The sequence below is a fragment of the Palaemon carinicauda genome, chromosome 44, assembly GCF_036898095.1.
Source record: "Palaemon carinicauda isolate YSFRI2023 chromosome 44, ASM3689809v2, whole genome shotgun sequence".
Classification (NCBI taxonomy): domain Eukaryota; kingdom Metazoa; phylum Arthropoda; class Malacostraca; order Decapoda; family Palaemonidae; genus Palaemon; species Palaemon carinicauda.
In genome coordinates this window covers 4,949,950-4,962,449 of record NC_090768.1, presented here as the reverse complement: position 1 = coordinate 4,962,449, position 12,500 = coordinate 4,949,950, and the positions used below count along the sequence as shown (strand labels likewise).

Here is a 12,500-nt window from a genome sequence, read left to right as displayed (position 1 = left end):
TGGTTACGAAATATTACTATAATACCAATAAGCTTCTATCAGAGGGTTGGTCAAGATAAGCAATTTTTACGATGACATGGGCCTTTATATATTCTTGTTCATCTAGGGAGTTATCATTACTATTCAGCTCCCCTCGTGCTCATTCACTTATGCTGTGTTTAATGGAGCCCCCTTGCTAGGGTAAAACATGGCCATAAATATAACGTAAAGTAGATTGCAGAGTCTATGGTAAGTGATGGAACAACCACCCTCCCCCCTCTTTGGCAGTGTTCACAATTAGTCTTAGATGGTGACCAGTTAGGTTAGTGAGCATTAAAGGTTTAAAGGCCCCTCATGAATGCCAGGGGTAAATGACAGTGACAATGTCGGAGAGACTAACTATGTGTGTATGTATATATATATATATATTTTTGGGCTCAAGCCATGTCGTCCTGATGGAAGTTCCTATAGGGTAGCTTCCTAGGGTATATTACAACTACGGCGATATTCCCAGAGAATTTACCTTAAGGTACCAGAATTCTAACTCCTGGAGCGAATATCCCTCCTGAAAGGGATATCGCGACATATCAGAGGACGTATTCTTGACACGCCACATGGCAATCTGCATCCTGAACAGAGATTTCGTCTCGTAGGGGGCGATTGGCAAGAAACGAATTCGGGAAAGAAAAAGGGGGAGCCGCTCCCAAGGCTCCCTATCTCCCGATTCGTATGCGTGCCTGGCGCCAATCCTGGCGCCATCTGTATTCCTTTTTGCGTAGCTTAACAACTCGGTGTTTTTTCCTGTGTTTCTCGCAAATCTTGGATTTATTCTACTTTTCATGGCTTCTCCGTCTTCGTCGGCCTCTGATAAGGAGGACCCTCCGAAGTGCGGAAATGTTTTCTGCAACGTCCGCAGCAAGTACCTCTGCGGACATGAGTTTTGTAGGAGACACGCAGCATGCGCTGTCTCCAAGGATGATCTCCAGTATTGGGACCCTCAGGTATGTACTGTGTGCACTAATCTGATTACTGAGGCTTTTGATTCCCCTAGGACGGCGGAATCAAGGGATATAGCAAGGGAGAAGCTTCGTACCTGGGTAAGGGGCTTCCAAAAGAACACCTCTGGCCCTTATCTTCCAAGTGAGAAGATGAGGGCGTATCTTTCCCCTAAGGCATCAGCTGATGCAGTGATTCCCCAGCCTCAAGAGGAGATCCCCCAAGGTCAGATCCAGGTGGATGCTGAAGTCGCGGTCGCAATGCAAGACATCCAGTTAGATGACAGGATGTCTGACGTGGACGAGCGTTTGGAAGAAGACCTCCTGGCAGAAGGTCAGGATGAAGTTCAAGCCCCGGACGTCGTGGAGGAAGAGGTCGACGAGGTGTCGGCTACTCCGGTTCACATTCCGGAACCTATTCCCTCAACATCGGCCGGTCTCCCAGTAGAGCTGGGACAGGCCCTCTCTTCGATTGTTGGAATGATCCAACAAATGCAGAAGGAGAATCAGGAGAAGGCGGCTGCTATGGAACTGCGGATGCAGTGCCTTGCAGAATCACATGGGCCCCGGAAAAGGCTCAATGTGAAAGACCTTCCCTTGTGCTCAGATGCTAACCCATGGAGGTATGCTGAGCACATGCCGATGACGACTGGAAAGATCGTCATCTCGGATAAGCTGGGTTCAGTTCCCCTAGAGGAGGTGGAATTCTGGACCCAGCAAGGCATCATATCCGGACTGCTATGTCCGGCTGAGAAAAGAACCAGCTTCAAGGGAGGAGACAGAGCCGAAGGAGGTCATAGTCATGGACCACGCTAAGGCTCAAGCTCTACTTTCATCCTCGATGAAGGAGAGGGGCTTCTCTAACTCGAAGGTAGCTGCATTGAGCAAGAAGCTCCCTTCCTTTGTGTCCTCTCCTGCTAGAGCCTTCCCCTTTTTACAGAAAGGGTTTGCGGCTGTCCTAAAGGCAGTCGAGGCTGGCAAGCCTTGCCCCTCCCTGGAGGAGTGTAAACCCTTGTCGCTGGCCCTGCCTATGGACCGCAAAGACTGGAAGGACGTCCATCTGACGTTCTCAGTGGGAAAGTTTGGGGCTGATATTGCCGGACGGCAATTCGGCGAGGACCTCCCCAAGCTGTCTGAATTTCTTTTACGAAGAGAGTTCGAGACAAAAGAAAGACTGGCTGCCTCAATGTCTCTTCAGACTACTCTTGAGACGATGGCAAGTGACCCCAAGGTCCATGAAATGTTCATGGTGGTGGCTAAGACTCACCTAGCCACAGTGACGAAGGACCTTTATGGCTTCGTCAAGGCGAGGAGAGCTTGAAGGGAGTTCGTGTTCACCGGGGCTACGGTGAGGCACGAGCCAAGGAAGTTAATCTCCTCCAACATTTGGGGAAAAGACCTTTTCCCTACCGATGTGGTCAAAGAAGTTGTTGATAAGGCCGCCGTGGAGAATAGAAACCTTCTCCAGAAGTGGGGCCTGGCTATCAAAAGAAAGTCTTCCCCGGATGAGGGTCCTCAACCAAAGAGGAAGAATATGAGGACTAGGCTACCGTCTCGGCCAGCCAAGCCCTCTAGACAGCAACAGCAACTGCAATTGCCATTGCCTCCAGTGCCCCAGATGGTGGCACAAACCCCGACCACTTTTCAGTGGGTACCCCAGGCTGTGCCGGGTCAGTCCACGGCATTAACCCCAACGTTCGAAGGACAGTCTTCTTCCTTTCGAGCAAAGCCTAGAGGAGCAGCCAGAGGCTCGTCTAGGCGCCCCTCAAGGGGAAGGGGATTCAGGGGTGGTCGTGGTCAGGGAGGCAAGACCTCAGGACGGCAGTCCAAGTGAAATGATACCGGTAGGAGGGAGACTGATGAAATTTTGGGATCGTTGGACCTTCGATCCCTGGGCCCACAGCCTACTCAAGAATGGACTGGGCTGGAGCTGGTACAGCACTCCTCCCCCGTGCCTTCGGTTTTTCCAACACTCCACCCCCGTTCTGGAGGAGTACGTTCAAGAACTGTTGGAGAAAAATGTGATCCGAAAGGTGAAGTCCATCAAATTCCAAGGGAGGCTGTTTTGTGTTCCCAAGAAAGACTCGGAAAAACTCAGAGTCATTCTGGACTTGTCGCCACTCAACAAGTTCATAGTGAATTGCAACTTCAAAATGCTAACACTGCAACACATAAGGACCTTACTGCCCAAGAGGGCATATTCAGTCTCTATAGACTTGTCAGACGCCTATTGGCACATTCCAATCAGCCGTCGACTCTCCCCCTACCTAGGGTTCAGGCTACAACGGAGACTATACGCCTTCAGAGCCATGCCATTCGGGCTAAACATAGCCCCAAGGATTTTCACGAAGCTGGCGAGCGCAGCTCTCAAACAATTACGCCTAAAGGGAATTCAGGTAGTAGCCTACCTGGACGACTGGCTGGTGTGGGCAGCATCCGAGACAGAATGCTTGCAAGCTTCCAGTCAGGTGATCCAGTTCCTAGAGTACCTAGGCTTCAAGATCAACAGAAAAAAATCTCGACTTTCTCCATCTCAAAAGTTCCAGTGGCTGGGAATCCACTGGGACCTTTTGTCACACTGTTTCTCCATCCCGGCGAAGAAAAGGAAGGAGATAGCGGGTTCTGTCAAGAGACTTCTAGATTCCGAAAGGATATCAAGACGCGAACAGGAGAGGGTACTAGGCTCTCTCCAGTTTGCTTCGGTGACAGACCCAGTGCTAAGAGCACAGCTAAAGGATGCAACCGGAGTTTGGAGAAGGTATGCATCAAACGCGCGAAGAGATCTGAGAAGACCAGTGCCGCCTCGGCTACGTACTCTTCTCAGGCCTTGGTCCCAAGCCAGACATCTAAAGAAGTCGGTTCTTCTTCAGCCACCTCCCCCGTCGATGACGATTCACTCAGACGCCTCAAAGGAGGGATGGGGAGGTCACTCTCATCGGAAAAAAGTCCAGGGGACTTGGTCCAAGCTATTCAGGACCTTTCACATAAACTTTCTAGAAGCTATGGCAGTGCTCCTTACCTTAAAGAAAGTCTCCCTGCGTCACTCCATCCACATAAGATTGGTGATGGACAGCGAGGTAGTTGTGAGATGCTTGAATCGACAAGGGTCGAGGTCACCACCTCTCAACCAGGTGATGTTGGCCATTTTCCGATTGGCGGAAAAGAAGAAGTGGTACCTGTCGGCAGTTCACCTTCAAGGAGTCCGCAACGTGACAGCGGACGCTCTATCCAGGTTCACACCGATAGAGTCGGAATGGTCCTTAGACGCAGGATCATTCTCCTTCATTCTCAATCAAGTCCCAGAACTGCAGATAGACCTCTTTGCGACGAAAGACAACAAGAAGTTGCCCCTGTACGTGTCCCCGTACGAGGACCCTTTAGCGGAAGCAGTGGACGCAATGTCCCTCGACTGGAACAGATGGTCCAGGATTTATCTGTTCCCCCCTCACAACCTTCTGTTGAGGGTCCTCAACAAACTGAGATCCTTCAAGGGGGTAGCGGCAATAGTGGCCCACAAGTGGCCGAACAGCATGTGGTTCCCCTTGGCGTTGGAACTACAGCTGAAGTTTGTGCCACTACCACATCCAGTTCTGACCCAGCGAGTCCAGAAGTCGACTGTCTGCGCTTCATTACAGAAAACCCAGACCCTGCAGCTCATGATTTTCTCTCCCTTGCGGTGAGAAAGCGTTTCGGGATTTCGAAAGCCAGCATAGACTTCCTAGAGGAATATAAGTGCAAATCGACTAGAAGGCAATATGAGTCATCTTGGAGAAAATGGGTGGCCTTTGTAAAGGCGAAGCATCCGCAGGAGATCTCGACAGACTTCTGCTTATCTTTCTTCATCCACCTCCATGGTCAAGGGTTGGCAGCTAACACGATTTCAGTGTGTAAGTCTGCTTTGATGAGACCCATTTTATATGCCTTCCAGATCGACCTAGGTAACGAGATCTTTAATAAAGTTCCGAAAGCCTGCGCTAGGCTCAAACCTTCAGCACCTCCAAAGCCCATTTCATGGTCTTTAGACAAAGTTCTTCATTTCGCCTCCCTGTTGAGCAATGAAGAATGTGCGTTAAAGGATTTGACACAAAAAGTTATTTTCCTATTTGCACTCGCGTCCGGGGCCAGGGTTAGTGAGATCGTAGCCCTCTCGAGAGAGGCAGGTCGTGTTCAGTTCCTGGATGGGGGGGAACTGAACCTGTTTCCGGATCCTACGTTTCTCGCCAAGAATGAGTTACCCACCAACAGGTGGGGTCCCTGGAGAATCTGCCCTCTGAAAGAAGATGCATCTCTATGTCCAGTAGAATGCCTAAAGGTCTATCTTCGTAGAACTTCAGACTTCAAGGGTGGTCAACTATTCAGGGGAGAAACATCAGGCTCAAATTTATCTCTGAATCAACTCAGAGCGAAAATCACATATTTTATTCGCAGAGCGGATCCTGACAGTACACCCGCAGGTCACGATCCGAGGAAAGTTGCCTCATCCCTAAATTTCTTTAATTGTATGGATTTTGAACATCTCCGTTCATACACTGGCTGGAAGTCTTCCAGAGTGTTCTTTCGCCACTATGCGAAGCAAGTAGAGGAACTAAAGAGATCTGTGGTAGCAGTGGGTCGTGTGGTTAACCCTACTGTTTAACTCTGCGAGGAACAGTGGTCTTAATTGGGACGATTAAGTCCAGGGTGAGTGTGTAGGTACATACTGTACTACAAACTAAATGAGGGCACCGAGTGCCCACATAGACTGTTCCTTTTTCAAAGGTGAACCTAGCATAAGTGCAGACATGTGTGCCGAGCGTTTCTAACGCTAATGTGATTGATTTGTAATACAGACTTTTATGACTTGATACCTCGGTATCTTAAAAAGTGGCATTTAATGTTTTTTCTTTCAGATAAACAAGTTCTGTTTACTATCATACTTATGCTTAAAGTTTTGGGTTATTCTCTTTATATATATATATATATATATATATATATATATATATATATATTGTTGTTAACCTGTCTATTTATTGTCTGTCAATAAACTTGTTCTTGAGAACCTTGCATCTCTTTCACCTGTGTCAATTTATTGGTATAATTGAGCATTTATTCTATGTACCTTATCTGGGATAATTCTAATAGAATTGTTCTTTTATGCAAGCTATGTTGCATTGGTTTATGTAGTCCCCTAATGGGAGGACTCCGTCCCATAAAGGGACGAGGGCGGTTTTATTAGTTTCTTCCTATGCGGATATAAACCTTTGTCCAATACAAGTATTGTGCGGATTACTGGTCAATATTTCATATTGACGCAGTGGTTCTTTACAAACTATGCTTTACTTAATATAGGGCGAGACCACTATATTAGCTTGCCTGGTATTCATACATAGGTATATGTACTCTTCGAGACTTTTCCAGAGTCTAGTAGGACTCTTCCCTGTAGGGGGCAGGAAGCTCTAACATAGTTTATAGTTAGTGAAAAGATGTATAACGGTAACATCTTAGGTCTCTAGGTCTAGTCGACCGGGAAAAATTACCTCCGGGGAGTACGGCACGTTCTGAGAATCCACAGATACAGTAATGCTCTGGTATACTTCCATCAGGACGACATGGCTTGAGCCCAAAAAAACGGATTTTGAGCGAAGCGAAAAATCTATTTTTGGGTGAGATGGCCATGTCGTCCTGATGGACCCGCCCTTGCCTTTCTAAGAAAGGGCTGTAGGACCCCTCCCTACATACAGTATCTGTAGCACCTCGTGTACGCTACAAGGAATACAGATGGCGCCAGGCACGCATACGAATCGGGAGATAGGGAGCCTTGGGAGCGGCTCCCCCTTTTTCTTTCCTGAATTCGTTTCTTGCCAATCGCCCCCTACGAGACGAAATCTCTGTTCGGGATGCAGATTGCCATGTGGCGTGTCAAGAATACGTCCTCTGATATGTCGCGATATCCCTTTCAGGAGGGATATTCGCTCCAGGAGTTAGAATTCTGGTACCTTAAGGTAAATTCTCTGGGAATATCGCCGTAGTTGTAATATACCCTAGGAAGCTACCCTATAGGAACTTCCATCAGGACGACATGGCCATCTCACCCAAAAATAGATTTTTCGCTTCGCTCAAAATCCGTTATATATATATTATATATATATATATATATATATATATATATATATATATATATATATATATATATATATATATATATATACATACACACATAGTTAGTCTCTCCGACATTGTCACTGTCATTTACCCCTGGCATTCATGAGGGGCCTTTAAACCTTTAATGCTCAATAACTGAAAACTGAACGCGTATTCGTCTGGAAAAAAAGAGAGCATTTTTAAGCCTGATTAAATATGGTTGACTTTCTATTGTCAGAATATGATATTTATTTAAATTGTTGACATTATTCTCTGCCATCATGATATATAGGTTCAGCAATAGTCCGCCAGTGCCAACTTCGGAAATTGGCTCACCTATTCTTGTATGGACCTTGAAAAATGAGAGGAACAAAGGCGAAGATAATTAAGGGCCATTCAACGCTTCTGCTGCATCCAGCACTTCGTGTCAGAGAGGGAAAATGTTTAAGGCTGAGGCAATACAAAAAACAAGGGGAAAATGGATTTCACACAAATCCCCATCCTTAGCTCACAAGTAGGGTGAGGTTGCAGACACTAAAGAAACTATCGAGTTTAATCGGGTCTCGAACCCGAGTCCGGCATAATGCTAGGCAGGGACGTTTCTATTAGGCTACCGCAACCCTGTGTCAAAGGGGACGGCTTCAGGAGGATGAAGCCTCTACCTTCATGTTAGGATGCGTAGTGAGTTATTTATATATAGTAGTTATTTTTTAGATATTTCGTCCCTTCATTTCTTCCCTTCCATTATTGTGTGTTATCCTGCAATACATCTTCGTGTTATGCTCCCCAGCTGAAAAACAAACTCGATAGCTGGTTTGAGTCAAAGCCCTTTATATGTCCCACTACATCAATTTCCTTTTGAAGAAAAAATAGAGCAAAAATGAAAAGGAAATGTTTGAACAGCCTCCTGTTCAAAACACGTTCTTTAAAGTTTGTGTGAAATCCATTTTCCCCTTGTTTTTTTGTATTGCCTCAGCCTTAAACATTTTCCCTCTCTGACACCAAGTGCTGGATGCAGCAGAAGCGTTGAATGGCCCTTAATTATCTTCGCCTTTGTTCCTCTCATTTCTTAAGGTCCATACAAAAATAGGTGAGCCAATTTCCGAAGTTGGCATTGGCGGACTATTGCTGAACCTATATATCATGATGGCAGAGAATAATGTCAACAGTTCAAATGAATATCATATTTTAACAAGAGAATGTCAACCAAATTTAGTCAAGCTCAAAAACGCCTTTATTTCCTTCTCTTTTTTTCTGGCGAATACAAAAGATGTCCTTTGTACATTATGTTGAAGTCTTATGTGAAGGTAATGAGGGTAAAAAGTCTCGTAGCAAATATTCGGGTACCACCGGAAAAAGTTTTATATTTCAAATAAAAGAAAGGTGGCTATAGCTAACGTTACTTTTATTTCGTAGTCTTCAAATCAGTGACAAAAAACTAAGCCTTCATAAGAACATGATCCTCAATTGTTGGGTTGTGAGTCCGTTGGTGTCACCAATAAGACGAAAAAGTTAAGAAACTTATAATTGACTTCGTAAATCATATTTTCATTGACAGATTTTTGTTTTTGTTTTTGGGTTTAGAGGACTTAGTGTTCGTTCCATTCTTTATTATATGAAGCTAATAGATTCTAGATAATTAGGAATTATGAAAATTATTCCATAATGCTTCTTCACTCTATCAAATCAGTATTAGTTTTGGATTTAACATCAGGCACTGAACAAATACAAGGTGTTTGAAAGATTGTCTTTCATCGCCAAGACCTTGTGTAAGAACATAAACTTTGTTTTGGTTCCACAACAAATGGAAATATGGAATAAATGAAGAAATTTTTTCTATGTTTGAAGACTATAATATATCTTTCTTTCCCTTGAATTTTATGCATCCATAAAACCCCATGATCATTGATATGGTCCAATTTTGAACTATGTTGGCGTCGTTGTTATTGCTTGAGGGACAATAAACTGTTCAGAGAAGACATCTTAGGTCAGCATATATAACCTGTAACCGCCAGTTCATCACGTATGGATGGAAATGGTTCTATATAATATCGGGAATGATGAGCCTTGTCAAGTTGTTTGCGACGGCTTAAAATGGTTCGTCCCGTTGGAACAGGTTATAAAGGAAGTTGCTGAGTTAACAAGTCTAGGGGACCCCATCAAAGGTCCGAGATCAAAGAGAGACAAAAAAAAAAAAAAAGAATATAGTAAAGACCTTAGAAGGAAGTTTCTCTGGATAATAGTGAAATGGTCCAAGGTAAAACACTTCCTTCCCTCTACACACACACATACATATACAGTTTCTCTCTCTCTCTCTCTCTCTCTCTCTCTCTCTCTCTCTCTCTCTCTCTCTCTCTCTCTCTCTATATATATATATATATATATATATATATATATATAGAGAGAGAGAGAGAGAGAGAGAGAGAGAGAGAGAGAGAGAGAGAGAGAGAGAGAGAGAGGAGAGAGAGAAACTAAATTTTGGCTCGAAAATACTTAGTTGGGATATGTAGCTATATTCTATTTTTTTCTTTTTTTGTGAATATATAAACGGAAATATCATCTCTTAACATCCCCATAAAATGAAAATCTCAGTCTTTAATTTTCTAATGAATTATTTATGTAATCTTATTCGCTCATTTAATACATGTAGATTTTAGTAAAATCTTGGCTCGTCTGCATGGAATATTCCGTATTACTATCATTTTAGTGGTTCCTTCCTTAAAGTAGTAAAGATTAATAAAAAACAGCAGATAAAACTGAGCCGAGTCTGATGTTATACAGGTATAGATGTTTGTATTGAAATCCTGGATGAAGCAAAACACTCTAAGATTGCTTCTTTTCAAAGCCTGGGTCAGATTTATATGTTCTAAAAATATTTTATCTTATAAGTGTGATGAAAATTTTGTATAATGAAAATTATTAAAGAAAACAGTAAAATATGGATACGATGGTATTCAGCTTAGGGAAACAGACTGATGTAAGTGCATTACGGAAGGATGCAATAATTTTGATAATCCCGAGTTCAGTCTTGATTATTCAGATATTCTGCGTCAAATTGTTAAAGACATTGATGATGATTATTAGTGAAAGCATTTACAATCAAATGTTCGAAAGATTGAGATTATTCTTAAGGTTCTGGGGTTGTGGTGGCCTAATGGAAACGTCCCTGCCTGGTGATTTACCAGAATGCGGTCCGGGTCCCGCTCAAGCTCGATAATTTATTGTTGTGTCTGCAACCTCACCATCCTTGTGAGCTAAGGATGGGGAGTTTGATTGAGTCTATTTTCTGAGTTATCAGCAGCCATTGCCTGGTCCTCCATGGTCCTAACTTGGATTGAGGTGGGGCTTGGGCGCTGATCTTATGTATATATGATTGGTTACTAGGATATTGTTCTGCTAACCAGTGCAATGTCCCTTGCCTCTGCCATTCATGATCGGCCTTTAAGTGGGTAAATGGAAGCCAGGAAGAAGTAATGAGTCCTAGTGGCTTCCCCAAATATGTTCCGAAAGCAAAAAAAAAAAAAAAAAAAAAAAAAAAAAAAAAAAAAAAGTTGCGAACGATGTGGGATGAGAGGAGACAGGAGCGGTAATGGAAAAGAGTGGAAGTTTTGTAAAAATTGTTGAATGAAAGATTGTCTTGCTAAGTTAGAATTGTTGGGCTAATTCTTCTTCAAATAAGTTTGGTAAACTTTTTTTTTTAATTTGACTGATAAAAAAAAAGAAAGAATTTGGTAAAAAGAGAAAGTTAATCTGTGAAAAGATAGATTAAAGCAGCTTGTAGTAGTTTGGTCTAGCATAATGAAATTCAGGTTTTTTTTTTCGGCAGGATCTCGAGAGTAAAGAAAGAAACTTTGAAAACGTTAAGTTGACGTGTGGCAGAAGTGCGATTATGAAACGGTCTGATGATATAGAAATCATCAGCGTTAAAGATGGCAGGGATAAATGTATTAATCTTAATAATGACTAATAAAGTCTACTGGATACTTTTAATGTGTTTGAATTGCTGGGAAGTTGAGAGTTTTCACGAGGCCCTTCTCGGATATGTGGTATGTGTGGCACTGCAATCGCTTTAACCTAAACCGTTTGAATGTCATATTATGATATAATCATCATCATCATCATCTCCTCCTATGCCCATTGACGTAAAGGGCCATACTAGATTTGTCGTAACTAAATCCATAGAGGATTGATTGGCTAGATTCATCAAAGGATAGTCACTTCCTTGTGATGCGCCGTACCTATTTAACTAAAATAAGTGACCCCTGCTGGTCCATACTAATTTCAGTGAGATCATCCGTAAGCCATTAAGAGTAGAAGCCGAAAATACCAAGCTCAATTTGCACCTGGGAAATATACTTCAAAAGACTGTTTTTTACATATTGATTACAGAAGCTGACCTTTGTATATTATGTTAGTCTAGTATGAAGAAAGAAAAGATCTACAGTTGTTTTCTGCATTTCTTTGAGGCCCTCTCTTTTGTAAAAAATCTTCCTTGTTATTTATGTTCTTCATTGGATAGCTCATTAGAAATAGAATTTCTTGCTCTTTTGGGTAAGAATCTCTCCTATATGATGAAGAACAAGTATCTGGATATATATATATATATATATATATATATATATATATATATATATATATATATATATATATATATATATATCTTTTGAGTCAGCCGTCCCTCGCCTAGGGCGAGAGGGAGTAGTCATCCCCTTGTAAAGAGTGTTGCGCGTGTGTGCTTATCTGTCCTAATATTTAGCCGTCATTCTTACTGGTTCGCGTACACTAATAATGCATGATTGCGTATGTACGAATTGCTCTTCACTATGCGAATCAAAGCATACATATCAGTTTCCAACATATGAATTTTGCTTTGATATTTAAGTATATTGACACTTAATTCATCGAATACTTCCAAGATTATACTTGTACACTTTTGTAATGAGGAAGATGAATATAACCTATCGTTATTGTTGACATTACTAAAAACATTAATGAAATAAATCGCAATTTTAGATTTTGCGAATAATGCTTTTTATTAAAAAGTTACAACAGCCGTATATGAGAAGATTATTCTCTCAGAAAAAACACCGATAAACCCCATTAAGTGTGTGAAGGAAACATTACTGTGTAGCTCTATATTTAACAAAATAACTTAAGTTGCATTCATTTTATACGAATGACAGTCTGAACTAATGAGGTTATGCATTCTGGATATGAAGATGATCAGGATGTCTGTTCTTGCAATGCTGCTGCTGTTATATCTAGTTTAGTACCCGCAAATAGAGTTGTGGTGGCCTATTGGAAACTTCTCTGTCTTGTGATTGCCAGAATGGGGTTCGAGTCTCACTCAAACTCTTTAGTTCCTTTGGTTGCTGCAACCTCACTATCCTTGTGAGCTAAGGATTG

The 12,500-nt window shown here is 42.6% G+C and overlaps 1 protein-coding gene across 2 annotated transcripts in view; it reads left to right on the top strand.

The window, feature by feature from the left end:
* mtd (mustard) overlaps nt 1–12,500 on the top strand; it is a 933,126-nt gene that overhangs the window by 903 nt on the left and 919,723 nt on the right. The gene's annotated exons all lie outside the window — the stretch shown is intronic.